Source organism: Rana temporaria, chromosome 2, assembly GCF_905171775.1.
Source record: "Rana temporaria chromosome 2, aRanTem1.1, whole genome shotgun sequence".
Lineage (NCBI taxonomy): Eukaryota > Metazoa > Chordata > Amphibia > Anura > Ranidae > Rana > Rana temporaria.
The window spans coordinates 429,818,201-429,834,116 of NC_053490.1; the positions used below are offsets into that span (position 1 = coordinate 429,818,201).

At 47.1% G+C, this 15,916-nt stretch overlaps 1 long non-coding RNA gene across 1 annotated transcript; it reads left to right on the forward strand.

The window, feature by feature from the left end:
* Nucleotides 1-846: 846 nt before the first annotated feature.
* On the forward strand, nucleotides 847-15,583 carry LOC120927543. The gene is made up of 3 exons (XR_005747097.1): nucleotides 847-955; nucleotides 1,054-1,103; nucleotides 15,391-15,583. It is a non-coding gene; the product is annotated as an uncharacterized LOC120927543 (long non-coding RNA).
* The last annotated feature ends 333 nt before the right edge of the window (nucleotides 15,584-15,916 follow it).

Sequence of the window (15,916 nt, forward strand, 5' to 3'; positions counted from 1 at the left end):
CCCAAGAATATTGCTGAACTGAAACAGTTCTGTAAAGAGGAATGGTCAAGAATTCCTCCTGACCGTTGTGCACATCTGATCTGCAGGAAACGTTTGGTTGAAGTTATTGCTGCCAAAAGAGGTTCAACCAGTTATTAAATCCAAAGGTTCACATACTCTTTCCACCTGCACTGTGAATGTTTACATCAGGGGTGTCAAACTCAATTTCATCATGGGCCGCATCAGCATTATGATTGCACCAAAAGGGCCGGTTGTATATGTAAGATTAGATGTCCAGCGCATCCCCTCCCCTTACATTAGATGTCAAGAGCCACCCCACTATCAGAAGTCGAGTCCCCCACTCTCCCTTACATTACAGTGCACCCCAGTGGGAAGAAGCTGGATGTATTGCTTGAAAGCAGAAAGTAAGGGTCTGGAGGAGGACCAGAGGAGGGCTGGAGCTCTCCTGCAGCTGCAGGAGAGGTGCGAGGGCCACATGAAATAGCCTGGAGGGCCAGATTCGGCCCGCGGGCCTTGTGTTTGACACCTGTGGTTTACATGGTGTGTTCAATAAAAACATGGTAACATTTAATTCTTTGTGTGTTATTAGTTTAAGCAGACTGAGATTGTCTATTGTTGTGACTCAGATGAAGATCAGATCACGTTTTATGACCAATTTGTGCAGAAATCCATATCATTCCAAAAGGGTTCACATACTTTTTATTGCAACTGTAAAAAAAAAGTTTTATTTAGGTACAAACAGTAAAATTCTATTTAAGATAAAACATCATAAACACAAGGTTTTGTATCACTCTTTTCCCAAGATATGGCCCTTTTTTTGTCAGCTGTGGGATGAATATTTACCCTAATTCATGTTTTATATACTAGGAAAACCTTCCCTTGAATTATCTCCTGATTCTTGGAAGTGTGTTGAGCTGTTATTGCCATCCGTATCCCATTGCTCTACATCAATATTGTAAGATATATTCATGTGTTTGATTTTAGATTTATATGTCTGCAAATAAATATGACTTTTTTGTATAATGAGTTACTAACTGACCTTTTTTCTTTTAGTGCCTATTCAGTACCCCCTGAAGAAGACTTCCTGTAGTCGAAACGTTATGGTATTCCTGTGATGTTATGTTGAATCTGAATAGGATATGTCACAATTTGTTTCTGTTGTCACAAACTCTTGTGTTCATGATAACAATTTGAAAAGAGTGAGGGTTTGGGATTTTTAAGGTACAGAATTATACATAGTATACAACATAGTATAGGAAAAAGTATTTATTTATAAAAAGTTAATTTTGTCAGAATTAGAAAAATCCATCCAATGATACAATACAGTTTCAAGAATGTGCAAGCTGAAAAATTATTTCTACATGTTTTGCCATGATTAGTAGCTTCCTCAGGAGAATTACATTTATCAGGCACTATCTACTGCAAATAAAACAAGAACAATGCATACATTTACAAGACAATACAAAGATAACAATAATTATGAAAGAAATACAAATTTTATGTTTTAATCCCAAATTGGTCAAGGTGACAGACTATAATGAGAGCAAAGTTTACCTCTATGACTACTACAGGTAAACTTTGCTCTCATTATAGTCTGTCATCTTGGTCTCAGCCAACTTGGGATTAAAACATACGATTTGTATTTCTTTCATAATTATTGTTATCTTTGTATTGTCTTGTAAATGTATGCATTGTTCGTTTTCTATTTTCAGTAGATAGTGCCTGATAAATTTAATTCTCCAGAGGAAGCTACCAATCGTGGCGAAACATGTAGAGGGAATTTTTCAGCTTGCACATTCTTGAAACTGTATTGTATAATCGGATGGATTTTTCTTATTCTGTCAATTTTAACTTTTTTTTTTTAATCAAAGAGCTTTTATTTGAGCAAAATAACAATGTACAGGGCATACAGATAGCATACGGGTACAACACATATCCAGTGGTTACAGGTAGAATACAGGTACAGGAGTGTCAGCGTTAGGTATTCTAAACATAGGCGATATGGAACTCAACAACATTTCAAACCCAGTTGCCCCGGAATGCAAATACGTTGCAGCAGAGTTGACTATCAGACCACCTGCGCCCCTCCCAATCTCCCTCTCCCCTCCTATCTCTCCTGAGTGCAAGTTGCAGAGGAGTTCAACCACCTCCCCCAGATTTTTTCATACTTGGCCGGGCAACCCCTATGTGAGTAGACCAGTTTCTTGTACGGCAGTACACTGTTGACCTCTGCCAGCCAGTGGGACAGTTCTGGGGGTTCCGGCCTCATCCACACCCGTGCTATAACCTTTCGGGCTATAAATAGCGTTTCATGTAGGAATACTGTAAGGGATTTATTTATGCCGACATCCGGGAAAATTCCCAGTAGGCATGGTTTGGGCTGCAGAGTGATAGGGGACCCCATTTTGTCATGAAGGAATTTTACCACCTGTTCCCAGTAGGCCTGGACCTTGGTGCACTGCCAAATTAAGTGGAAGAAGGTGCCCGTATCTCTAGTACACATCGGGCACGTAGCAGGGGAGTCCCTCTTGTACCTGGAGATCCTTAGAGGTGTAAGGTATGCTTTATTCACAATAAAGGTTTGCGTAAGGCGATCTGACAACTTCGGGGATACTAGTTTACAGGCGTCTAGATTCGTCGTCTTCTAGTGGGCCCACCTCCCCCTCCCACCTGGACTTTAGGGCATAGGCAGACACCGTTGCACTCGGGAGTGTGATCATAGCGTGAAATTGAGTGATCAGTTTTTTGGGGTCCGGGCATTTGACTGCAGCCATGAGGGGATTGTCAGCTAGGGCCAAGTCATCTTGGGGGAATTGAGCCTGAAAGGCGTGTCGTAGTTGGGCGTAGCGGAATAGCATGTGGTCGGGCAGGTTATATTCAGTCTGCAGCGCGGCGAAGGGCCTGAGTTTTCCGTTACTGGTGACATGGGATAGGTAGTAGATTCCCCTGGAACTCCACACCTCAGTGTCCCCGATACGCTCCAGCTCCGGCAGGGCAGAGTTGTGCCACAGGGAGGTGTATCTGTGTAAGGGCGAAATGCCCAGCCTATCTGAGACCACGCTCCACACCTTCCTGTAATGGTGCAGCACTGAGTGGCGGCCTCCCACCGACTTCCCCCCCCCTGCTATTACTACAATGGGGTCGCCTATTGACTGAGTCCACGCAGGGCACAGGAGGCGGAGGAACCTAGTCCTATCTATCTTGTCCACGTGGAAGAGCTGTGACAGTTGGGCGGCCAGATAATACGCATTAAAGTCGGGTAGCGCCAGACCAGCCAGGTCGGTCGGGTTTTTTAGTCTATGCCAGGGGAGTTTATGTCTTGCGGAGCCCCACACAAATTACTTAAAAAGGGTTTCCAGTATTCTGAAACACCTGAGCACCAAATACACCAGTGAATGCCACACCATGTATAGAATCTTAGGGAGCAGGACCATCTTTATTAAATAAAGGCCCATGACCCCTACTGGGAGTCTGGCCCATACCTGGGTCTTGGACTTCAGCATATCATACAGTGGTGTGACATTCAATGACACATAGTCCGCCGGGTCTCTAGTGGTCCGGATCCCCAAGTACTTGATCTCGGTCACTCTCTGTAATGGGAGAAGAGCCCTATCCCTGGTCATTGGGTAGCTATCTAGAGAGAGTATTTGGGACTTGTCCCAGTTGATCCTGAGTCCCGAGAAAGCGCCGAAACGCTCTATCAGGGCCAGTGCCAGGGAGAGAGAGTCAGTGGAGTCGTCCAGGTAAAGAAGTGTGTCATCCGCATATGTGCTTATCCTCTCCTCGACGTCCCCCCTCCGGAGGCCCGTTATCCCTGGGTGCGTGCGTATGGCAATTGCCAATGGTTCTGCCGCCAAAGCATACAGCAGCGGCGACAGGGGGCAGCCCTGCCTCGTGCCACGCCGCAGAGGAAACTGATCTGAGGGCCACCCGTTGGCCAGTACTCTGGCCACGGGGGCCTGATATAGGAGCTTCACCCATTGTATGAATTTGGGACCTATCCCGAATCTGGCTAGGCATGTCCATAGGTACCGCCACTCCACCGAGTCAAACGCCTTGGCAGTATCCAAGGCCACTACTATCCTGGACCCTGGATTGTCATGGGTGGCCTGCAGGTTAATGAACAACCTCCTGAGGTTGAAGGAGGTGTTCCGGCCGGGCATAATGCCTGCCTGGTCAGCATGTACCAGAGAAAGGTCTACTTGTAAAAGGGAAATAGGGCGGTACGACTCCGGCAGGTGCGGGTCCTTTCCCGGCTTAGGGATTAGCACTATGGTGGCTTCCCTCATCGAGGGCGGGAGCTCTGAGCCATCGAAAATGGAATTATAGAGGGTGAGGAGCCTGGGAACTAATGTCGCAGCGTAAGTGGAGTAGAATTCGGCTGGTAAGCCATCCGACCCCGGTGCCTTGGATTTCGGGAGACCAGCCAGAGCGGCGGAGATTTCCTCCACCTTCAGTGGTTCCTCCAGTGTTCGGGTCTGCTGTGCAGTCAGTCGGGGGATCGGTAGGTCTACTAAAAAGTCCTCTGTCAGGGAGTCAGAGTCAGGGGCCAATGTGTCGTATAGAGAGGAGAAAAAGTCATGAAACATAGTGGTCACCTTCTCCGGGTCAGTCACCAAGTCCCCAGTCGGGGAGCGCAGGGATATCACCACTGGGGGTCTCTCTTCGCAGTGTACCAAATATGCTAGTAGCTTCCCCGCCCTCTCTCCATGTTCAAACGTCCGCTGCCTAAGAAAAAAGAGTTTTCGCTTTGATTTCTCATAGTGTAACTGATCGGCCGCCCTGGTGCAGAGCCTGAGCTTGGCAGCCAGGTCAGCCGACGGGTTGGCTGCATACTCCCTCTCCTTTGCCGCGGCAAGTTCCATAGCCCTGTCCAGTGCCTCCGCAGATGTGGCCTTAATAGAGTTTATACGGGACGACAGCGTCATACGTGCATGTAGCTTAAAGGCTTCCCAAACAGCCCGGGGAGACGCGGAGCCGGAGTTATCTGCGAAATATCGCTCCCATTCTCCTGCCAGATCCGCGTCCCCCGGGAGCAGGGTCAGCCAGAACAGATTCAAATGCCACAACGGGGGCGGACGAGCCCGGGGCAGGGACAATATCGTCCAGCATGGACAGTGGTCAGAGAGGGACCGAGGGGAAAAACACGCTTCTTTCACTCTAGGGAGAAGGGCTGTGGACACCAGTATGAGGTCTATGCGGGACATTGCACGGTGCGAGGCCGAAAAACATGAGTACGCCCTGTCTAAGGGGTGACTATATCTCCAGGTTTCCGCAAAGATTGAAAACCGCAAGTAGTCTCGCGAACCTTGTGGGGTGTGACTCTACCGATGGCGGCTGGTCCCCGCCTAACCTATCCAGGGAGGGGTCCATTACATTATTAAAGTCACCCAGCCAGACCGCCGGTGTGTCTGGGTGTAGGGCCATAAAATCAAACCCTGCAATCAATATAGTAGACTGGAACGGTGGTGGGACGTAAAATGCCATAAGGAGGATCAGGTCCCCGTATAGTTTAGCTTTCAAAAAGACATACCTGCCCTGTGGGTCTATCACTGAATCCTGGAGTTCAAAGTGCGCCGTTTTGGCTATTAATATAGAGACACCCCTGGAATGAGAGGTGTGGACTGAGTGAAAGCCCCAGCCCACCCATGAGCGTACGAGAGCCCGCTGGGCCAAGCCCTCCGCGTGCGTCTCCACCAGGACCACGACGCCCGCTCTCAATTTTTTAAGTATAGCGAATATTGCAGAGCGCTTAATAGGGTCCCTCATCCCACGGATATTCCAAGTCAAAAACTTTAGCGTGGCCATGGGATAAACCAGGGACGGTACAGAACCCCAGGATTCAGACTACTTACAGTTGCATACCACATTTTCCCCTGACCATACAGAAGCATAACCCTATACCCTAATAGTGACACCTTGAAATACCCTTCAGACACGACACAGAACAGAAAATAAATAAAAAAGAACAGTAACCCACAACTTGTGCATCCCTCCCTCCCCCCACCCTGCCCTGCACTGTCCCCAACTGGTGCGGGCTTGAACCCTTAACTGCCAACGGGGCAAAAGCAGCACCCTATGTATAGTGTGGAAAAATACAGATACCAAGGATATACATAGGGAGGCCACCAGCACAGTTCCGGATAGCGTCCAACTAGGTTGCTCAGCATGCGACCATGCGGCAGTGGCCTCCCAAACTCGAGAGTGGGTTGCTGCTGGTAGGGCGGAATTCCGCTGCGTGCATACGCACAGTGTAGGACTCTGCCCGCTGTCCATTGCGAGCCCTTAAGTTGCGTTGCTCCCTCCGCCGGAGAGGAGAAAGTACAAGTTAGAAACGACTATGCATCAATTAGGTCAGTAAATAATAAAAGAAGGGGGGGTGATTTTTCATTGGTATATGTGAGTTAGACCCCCAACCAGAAGGGTCCAGCATTGACTAGGGTTAGAACAATAAAACTAGAAAAAGAAAGAAAATTAAAAAGGGGGGGGGGGGGGGACAACATCTCCCAAAAGGGAATAGCGCAGCCAAAAATCAGAATAGAAAATAAACCCCAGTGGGGGAGCCCCCCCTCCCAGGTATATGTCCCCTCCAGGCGTACTGATGGGCAGCCCGCATCCCCAGCAGAGGATCTGTCTATGTGAGGGGTAAAGAGTCTCGGTTCCCTGCATACCGTAGCCCCCCGAGGGGGGGGTCACTCCCTGCATAGGCGTTCTGGGTGCCCTGGGGCTCCGGGTGACAGAGAGCAATGTTCAGGATGCAGTCCGGAGCCCTCGACACCGCACTGAGGAGGGGGTGAGCATCCGACTAGTGGGGGTCAGGGGGACATGAACTGTCAGAAGGAGGCACCCTGTATGGGTGCAGCAGGGGGAGAAACGAGGGGAGACTTCCAGGGTAAAAAGGCGGCCTGGGCCCAACGCCCCCGCAAGGAGAATCAAAGTGGGCATTGGGGCTGAGGCATCAGGGACAGTAACCCAGCTGGAGGAGACATGGTACTTATCTGTTTCTTTCTTGGCGCTCCAGCCAGGCCAGCACCTCCTCCGGGTCTTCAAAGAAGTGAGCCCTGTCTTCTCCCTCCACGCGCAGACGGGCCGGGAATAGCATGGCGTATTTCATGTTCTTGACCCGCAGACGCCGCTTGGCCTCCATGAAGGTCTTCCTTCTGCGCTGTACCTCTGCCGAGAAGTCAGGAAAGGCCGCCACCATCTTGTTGTTATATGGGATATTTCCCCTCTCCCTGCTCAGCCGTAGGATTGCGTCTCTGTCTCTGTAATTAAGGAATTTTGCTATGAACGTGCGGGGGGGCGCTCCGGGTGGCGGCGGTCTGCCTGACATGCGGTGAGCGCGCTCCACCGCGAACATGGGGGAGAAGGCCTCTCTGCCATAGGTGTCTCGGAGCAGCTTTTCCAAAAAGTCTTGTGGATCTCTCCCTTCCACCCCCTCGGGCAGGCCGACAAACCTTAAATTACATCTGCGGCTTCTGTTCTCGAGGTCGTCTTGCTTTTGCAGAAGCTGGTCAATCTGTAGCTGCATGGCCTCAGTGGATTGTTGAATGGGGGGGAGGGAGTCCTCCACGTTGCCCAGCCTCACCTCTGCTTCAGACACCCGTTCCCGCAGTTTCTGCATGTCCCGGCGCACCAGTGAGATGTCCACCTTCACCTCCTCTATTTTGGCTGTGAGGGTAGTCTGGCAGGCTGCCACAGCTTCCCGGCATGAGGTGATAGCCAGTAGTACCTTGGCTATGTCCGCGCCGACCGCTGCTTCCTCCGGCCACGTGGCGCCGCCATCTTGCGCCGGGGGGTCCTTCTCCTGACGGAGATATTGATCAATTTTCGGGCCTGCCGATTTGTTCGATTTCGGTGGGGCCATGACCGCTGGACAGTCCGGGGTCTGCTGGACCGTTTTGGCTAGGAAAGTCTCGTATATATCTGCAGGATAGGGTAGATAGGATAAACGGCCGGCGGAGCTCAGCTAACTAGCGTCCTATCCCATGCCGCTCCAGGCCACGCCCCCCGTCAATTTTAACTTTTATAAATAAATACTTTTTCCTATACCATGTTGTAATTCTGCACCTTAAAAATCCAAAACCCTCACTCTTTTTAAATTGTTATCAATTAAGGGGATGTGGTGCTAATATCAATTATAGATGATGAGTAGATAACCTTTCTCCTTGTGTTCATGATGTTTTATCTTAAATAGAACTTTAATATGTTTCTACCTAAATAAAACTTTTTATATAAATTTAAAGTGTTTGTTGGTGCCTTGCAAGTCCCTTTCCCCATCCAGTTGCTTTTTGCATATAAACATTGGGATGTGGCACCTGTTCACCACTTGAACTGTCAGGCGAATCAAATCAACGCAAACGCATTAGTCTGAACTGCCCCATTCGCTAGTAAGGCAAACAACAGATGCGGGTGTCTCTACCGCAACACAATTGCCTGTTTTTTTAGGGAGGAAGTGACTGTCTTTCCTTTACCATATGAAGTGTGGATGCATAGGTGTGCGCACAGGGTTTGCCGATGTGCCAGGGCACACCCTAATCACCTAGTGTACATTAGCATTATCACTGTGTGTAGCAGTGGGGAGATGGGATAGATCTCCCTCTTACCGGCTCTGCCATAAGAGAAGTGTTTACGCACTTCTCTTTCACTGTCCCAGCAGGGAATTCAATGTGCCAGGGCCATGTATAGACACACACAAACACACACACCTGCATGTGTGTTTGAGCTTTGGGGTGCACACCTTAATGCAATAGGTTGCACACACCTATGTGTGGCTGTAAATGTGTAGCTATCATACTGTCATAGGATAGTGTGATCACATTTCCAAACTACCATTCAGGGACAAACATTAGTTTGGCTTGGGAGAGGGGGTGGCTGTGTCAGTTTCATTCCGGGACACTGTATTGTCCTGGAATAAATGTGCCTGGGACAGACCTGCAAAATGTGGGACTGTCCCGGGCAATCCGGGACATGTGGTCACCCTATCATAGGAGTATCTTGTGATTACATGGAAACAGGATGATTGCTGGAAAACAAGTACAAGTGCATGATCATAATCTGCCTATGATGGCTATCTTTATGTATAGTTTGCGAAAGCAAATGAAACTCAAACAGCAAGCTGAACAGGAACAATATTCAAATATGATATGATAGTCTGAGGGGAACCAGAACAATTGTCTTTTTTTCTAATACTGATAATCAGGGTTTTGTGTAAACTTTGCCCTAGGCAGCAACTGAAATCTGCCCTTTAATGTAGTAGATAAGTGAAAACAATACATTTATATGCATGCATTCTACATGGTAAAAGCCAAATGTGTTCACTTTAATTGTTAGTCTCTATCTACAAGAAACCTGCTGGTTTAATGAATTATTTAATTGATTTGACAGCTTCAAAGTAACTGCTGTGGGGTACAACTGCCACACTTGTCTTCTTTAGAGACAATTCCCGCCAGTATCCCGCCTGTGCTCACCTGAAACAGTCTAAATTGAGGGACAATGGGCATGGAAATTCACCGATAGACCTGATTTTTGCCCTGCCAATATAAACGACCCAAGGATGGCTGCAGACCGGTCAATGGTCAGACTGGTTTTCAGAAGAATTGATGAAAGTTCAACAAATCAGCGAACCAAATTACAATCACATAAAATATCATATGAGAACTGATAGAAATGAGAGATGTCCATTCTCTATAGGCAGTTATTTTCAGGAAATCCAAAAGCCAAGTGTAAACTAGACCCAGCTTAACCCCAGAATCTCCTTAAAAACCCACCTGATGATTTCAGAGAGCATATAGTGCCAAAATCTTAAAGCTGCAAAATGATTTGCTTCCTGCTGCCAGGAGAACACACACGCAGGGTCGTTGCTACTGCTAGGCTGACGAGGCAGTCGCCTAGGGCGCACTGCCGCCTAGGGGGGCAACCACAGCTCCTGGGTCCCCTCCAGAGGATCAGTTCCCCCCTGGCCAGTTGGTGGCGCTGTGCGGAGTGAAGTGGGAGAAGCAGGAGGAGGATCCCCTACAGGAGTTCCTTTTGCCTATAATGGTTCCCCCCGTAAATACTGCCCTCACTACATACTGCCCCCACTACATACTGCCCCCACTACATACTGCCCTAACTACATACTGCCCTCACTACATACTGCCCTCTCTACATACTGCCCCCACTACATACTGCCCCCACTACATACTGCCCACACTACATACTGCCCTCACTACATACTGCCCCCAGTACATACTGCCCTCACTACATACTGCCCTCACTATATACTGCCCTCACTACATACCTCCCCCACTACATACTGCCCACACTATATACTGCCCTCAGTACATACTGCCCCCACTACATACTGCCCCCACAATATACTGCCCTCACTACATACTGCCCCCACTATAGACTGCCCTCACTACATACTGCCACCAGTACAAACTGCCGCTGCTACATACTGCACTCCCTATATACTGCCCTCACTACATACTGCTCTCACTATATACTGCCCCCACTATATACTGCCCCCACTATATACTGCCCCCACTACATACTGCCCCCACTACATACTGCCCTCACTATATTCTGGTCTCACTATATACTGCCCCCACGACATACTGCTCTCACTATATACTGCCCCCACTACATACTGCCCTCACTACATACTGCCCCCACTACATACTGCTCTCACTATATACTGCTCTCACTATATACTGCCCCCACTATATACTGCCCCCCACTGCATACTGCCCCCACTATATACTGCCCTCACTATATACTGGTCTCACTATATACTGCCCCCAGTACATATTGCCCCCACTACATACTGCTCTCACTACATACTGCCCCCACTACATACTGCCCTCACTACATACTGCCCCCACTAATGGAGTTAATGTTGGCAAGGAGGTGAGAAAGTATCCCTATACAAACATGAACAGAGAAAGGGGGTGGAGTCAGGGGCGAAGCCAAGGGGGTGGCAAAATGAGGTTTCGCCTAGGGCAGGGATATGCAATTAGTGGACCTCCAGCTGTTGCAGAACTACAAGTCCCATGAGGCATGGCAAGACTGACAGCCACAAGCATGTGACAGCCAGAGGCCGAGGCATGATGGGACTTGTAGTTTTACAACAGCTGGAGGTCTGCTAATTGCATATCCCTGGCCTAGGGTGTGAAAAATTCTTGCACCAGCACTGCACACACGTAACATCTCAAAGAAGAATTACAAGATCTACGACGCAAGTTTTATCTTCATTCAGCCCTCTAAAAGCATGCCCTGTAATAACACTTTCCTGCATCATGAACCTTTAGGCCTCATGCACATAGAGCATTTGTTTTTTTCCTCTGAATGCCAGAACTGCTGGCTGGAGAAAAGCTGCTTAACCATTCCAATAATGGGCACTTTTACCGCCTTCCTGCCCAGGCCAATTTTCAGATTTCAGCGATGTCACACTTTGAATGACAATTGCGCAGTCATGCAACACTGTATCCAAATTACATTTCTGTAATTTTGTGAGACAGATGGAGCTTTCTTTTGATGGTATTTAATCACCACTGGTTTTTCATTTTTTGCTCAGAAATTTTGGGGGAAAAAATAAAGTTTTGTCTTAGTTTCTGTTATAACATTTTGCAAATAAGTACTCTTCTTCTTAACTGATGTGCTCTGACAAGGCTGCACTGATGGGCACTGATGTGGCTGCACTAATGGGCACAAATGAGGCTGCACTGATGGGCACTCACCTCTTCACAACCCCCCCCCCCCCACTCTTCTCAAATCCCCATACTCTTTATAGCACTCACCTCTTCACAACCCCCCACTCTTCTTAAATCCCCCTACTCTTCATTGCACTCACCTCTTCACAACCACCCCTCTTCATAAATCCCCCCCATATATAATATGGAAACAAACAATGTGTAACCAGGGCCGGGACAAGGGGTGGGCAGGATGAGAAGCTGCCCTGGGCATTGTGGTATCATGTGAGGTGAGGGGGGTGGGGGCACAAGGAGATTTGAAGGGAGGGGATTTATGTTAGAAGAAGGGATTGGGGGGGGGTGGCACAGGGTACTAAGAGTGGTGATTTTAGTGGGATTTGTGTAGAGAGAGGGGAGTGAAGATTTGTGCTAGGAGGGGGATTTGTGCTGGGGGTGGGAGATTTGAAATGGGGGGGGGGGAAGATACTAGGATGGGAAATTTTAGGGGTAGAGGATTTGTGCTAGCAAGGGTGAATTTTTTTGAGGGGGGGGGGGGGTTGATTTGAGCTGGGACGATTTTGGGTATGGGGGGGTAAAAATTTGTGCTGAGAGGGGCGGGGGGTTTCAGCAGGGGTGCGTCTTTGTACTTGTTTAGGGATAAGCATACAGATTAGTGCTCAGTGTTTTTGTAGGGGTATTTTTGCTGACACATAATGCTCATACATCTTGGGGGGACCCAGTTTGGCATGTGTGCCCTGGGCTCTAGATGACTTTGTCCCAGCACTGTGTGTAACCTAAGGACATGATACTAAATGGCAGTATCACTAGAACTCTAAGCTTCCAGTATATTACAAAGACTTTCTTATGTCATTGCAGGAAAAGGTCTGAGCATGAAAGGAGAAGTGATGCACTTCCTGTTTAACATAAAATAACAGCATTGTGTTTACCAACATACAGTATGTACATACGTTTTCATTGGTGTCTGTGTCCCTAGTAAGGAGATTCACTCACTCTAATTATCCTGATCACCAATGTCACTGGCAAAAAAGGTAAATCCAAAATTTCGCGTTATCCCCAGAAAAGGAATAGGGGGGAAATCTTCCAACGGGGGACACTTGTTTCTGTGACAACTGTCTACAGGGAACATCCCCTCACATTGTAATGCTATCCTGTTTTTTTCTGTTGAGTCTCGGGGACATGAAGTGAAGGGAAATATCCCGAATGAGTAGGGTTGCCACCTTTTCTACAAGTCAAACCAGGACACTTTAGTGGCGCACATAATTTGTTTTTATAGTATAAACTATACATATGTTTTGCAATTAAATAACATTTCTAATCATATGAAGTTAATCACAAGAGTTCCACTTTACATCAGAGTCCACAGAGTTCCCCTTTTACATCTGAACTTGCAGAGTTCCCTTTCACTGTAAGGGGGGACTCTGCAGACTCTGATGTGAGGAAGAACTCTGGGCACTCTAACATAAGGGATGCTCTGGGAACCCTGATTTAAGGGGGACAATGAGAACTCTGATTTACGAAGAAGACTCTAATGTAAGGTGGAACACTGTGGCCTCTGATGTAAAGGGAAATTGTGATGTGAGGGGTGCTCTGAGAACCCCGGTTTACCTTAGTGTAATCACTTAGAGGCAGGAGAGAGAAGGGGGAGACTTCAGTAACAGACAGGGATGGACGGTGAGCTCACTCACCCCTTGGCAGTCAGCACCTCTCATCCAGATGTTTCTGAGGCTGCTGGACTTTAAATTTCCGGTCCCCCCCCCCCCTTTTCTTTTCTGAGGCACAGCCCTGGGGATTGGAGTGTGGGCAGACACAGAGGAGTAGGGGCAGGAGGATGAGGAACAGATTGAACCTTCTCTCCTCTCCCATCTGTATGGGGGGATTGTTAGCGTTGGCTTTGGGCAGTGTGAAAGAGAGTGTAACAGACACTCTCAGCTTAGACAGCTGCAGCCACATCCCTAATAAAGTCCAGTCTAATAAAGTGTCCGGGTTTCAAGCAGTTGGAAACCCGGACACATGATTCCAAACCCGAACTGTCCGGGTGAATCCCAGACAGGTGGCAACCCTACTAATGAGACAGGAGAAAAAAAGCTAACATGGATATTAACCCCTCTTTTTTCTCTATCCAAAATGTAAAAAAAATGTTTTTGCTTTGGACATTCTTTAATGTGCAGCACTTCATATGATAATTTGTGCTGCATTAATGAGCTGCTAATGCACTGCAACACATATATTAATGGATATTCAGCATTATTTACAATGCAGTGTATCCTAGGGCACAGAAGGTTCATATCTGTGTATTGTGGTGCGCTAAAACACAGGTGCATTGTTTTTCACTGCCTGGATGTTTTGGGGTGCCATTTAAACTGAATGACACTGCAACACAATGCACTAATTAGCTTTCTTTGACAACGATGATTGAAGGAGCCAAAGCAACATGCCAACCCCAATTTATATTCTATGATGGTGGTAGGTTGTTTGGATCTTTCTCTATCTTTTTTTATGAAGTTTAATCTGTGTATTCTAAACGTGTTCATAGACATATCGAACTGTGATCACCCCAAATATTGGTAGCCTTACAGCTGCCAGATGCTCCATACCACGATCGGAGATTTGGTGTGTCAGACTGACACACAGCACCTCAGATCGCCGCGCTTCTCGCTCCCGCGGTTGCACACCGGCTTGTTATCCTGATCACGTCACATGACGCCTGGTCAGGATAACAGAGCGTCTTTGCCGGCGTCATTATGCTATATGTTGGGCGGCAAGTGGTTAATATACGATCAGTGATATGAGGTGTGGTATATCCCAGGGGTCAAGTCCTGGGGAAAAAAGTGTGGGAACCCCCACCCAAGATCCACTCCCCCACCAAAAAAATAAAATCATACGCTCATATGCATAAATACTAAACTGCATGTTTTTTTTTCCGATCCACTGTACCTTAGTAATCCTTTATGTTACTGCCCGCTTCCTGCATATGGATTCATCAGGTAGTGTGCGGATATTCCGTCACTTCCTTGATGCCGCAATGTCTCCTGGGAGCTTTTGTTATTGTTCCCAGGAGACATTGTGGAGGTCTGCTCCGAGTTATCGCGGGATTTAGAAAGAAGTGACTCGAGCTGGGCATCGTGGCTTAGTGAAGGATTGGCTCGGGCGGCTCGGCTGCTCTAGTCCTGCAAAGGCAACTGAGTTCCTGCTGTGAAAAAAGTCCAGGAACTCCGTTCCCATGCGTTCCCGCAGGACTTGAGCCCTGCTGACATGGATTATACATTGGAACAATTATTTGATCAGATAATTATAGAAACTGGGGAGTAGGGGTGTGGCTGGTAACTATAGGGATTCCACATTATCACTTCACCCCATAATCCCTTTATGCCCACCAAATGAACCCATTATGCTTCAATACGTGCAATATGATTACGCATGCTGTCATTACAGATGGTGTCATGATGTCTTTATGATACACTTTCAGATACCTAGTTCCAATTACATAGAGTAACGACTATCTTGGAAAACGAGGAGGACCGTTCTGTGGCATTATATGGGTGACAATGACCATGTGTAGAAGGACCATTCAACGTTTTTTTATTTTGATGTTTTTAGCTACTAACCGCGAGGTATGTAATAACAGCTGGTCGCCCAGTACATTTATTGTTCAAATAAGAAGCTGTAACTGATATATGTATCATTCCATTTCCAGTGTTCTTGCTGAAACGTTTCCTGAAGAAGCGGGCTATCTCCTGCGAAACGCAAACTGCGTCGAAATTACTGCAACTCACTGTGCTCCACCATATGGGAGCCACCAAGAACCTGTATTCAAGGAGTACTAGATGGTATTGGTTATGTTTTATGTGCAGCTTTTGTGTGTTTTATATGCTTTTTGATATGTATAAATGTGCAATTTTTATTCTACAATAAATATTTTTTGTTATGTATAGATGTGTAATTTTTATTCTACAATAAATATTTTTTGTTATGTATAGAAGTGCAGTTTTTATTCTACAATAAATATTTTTTGTTATGTATAGATGTGTAATTTTTATTCTACAATAAATATTTTTTGTTATGTATAGATGTGCAATTTTTATTCTACAATAAATATTTTTTGTTATGTATAGAAGTGCAGTTTTTATTCTACAATCATTATTTTTTGTTATGTATAGATGTGCAATTTTTGCATAGGGAAAGCGATACCAGCTGTGGACAAAGGTGCTGCACACCCCTGA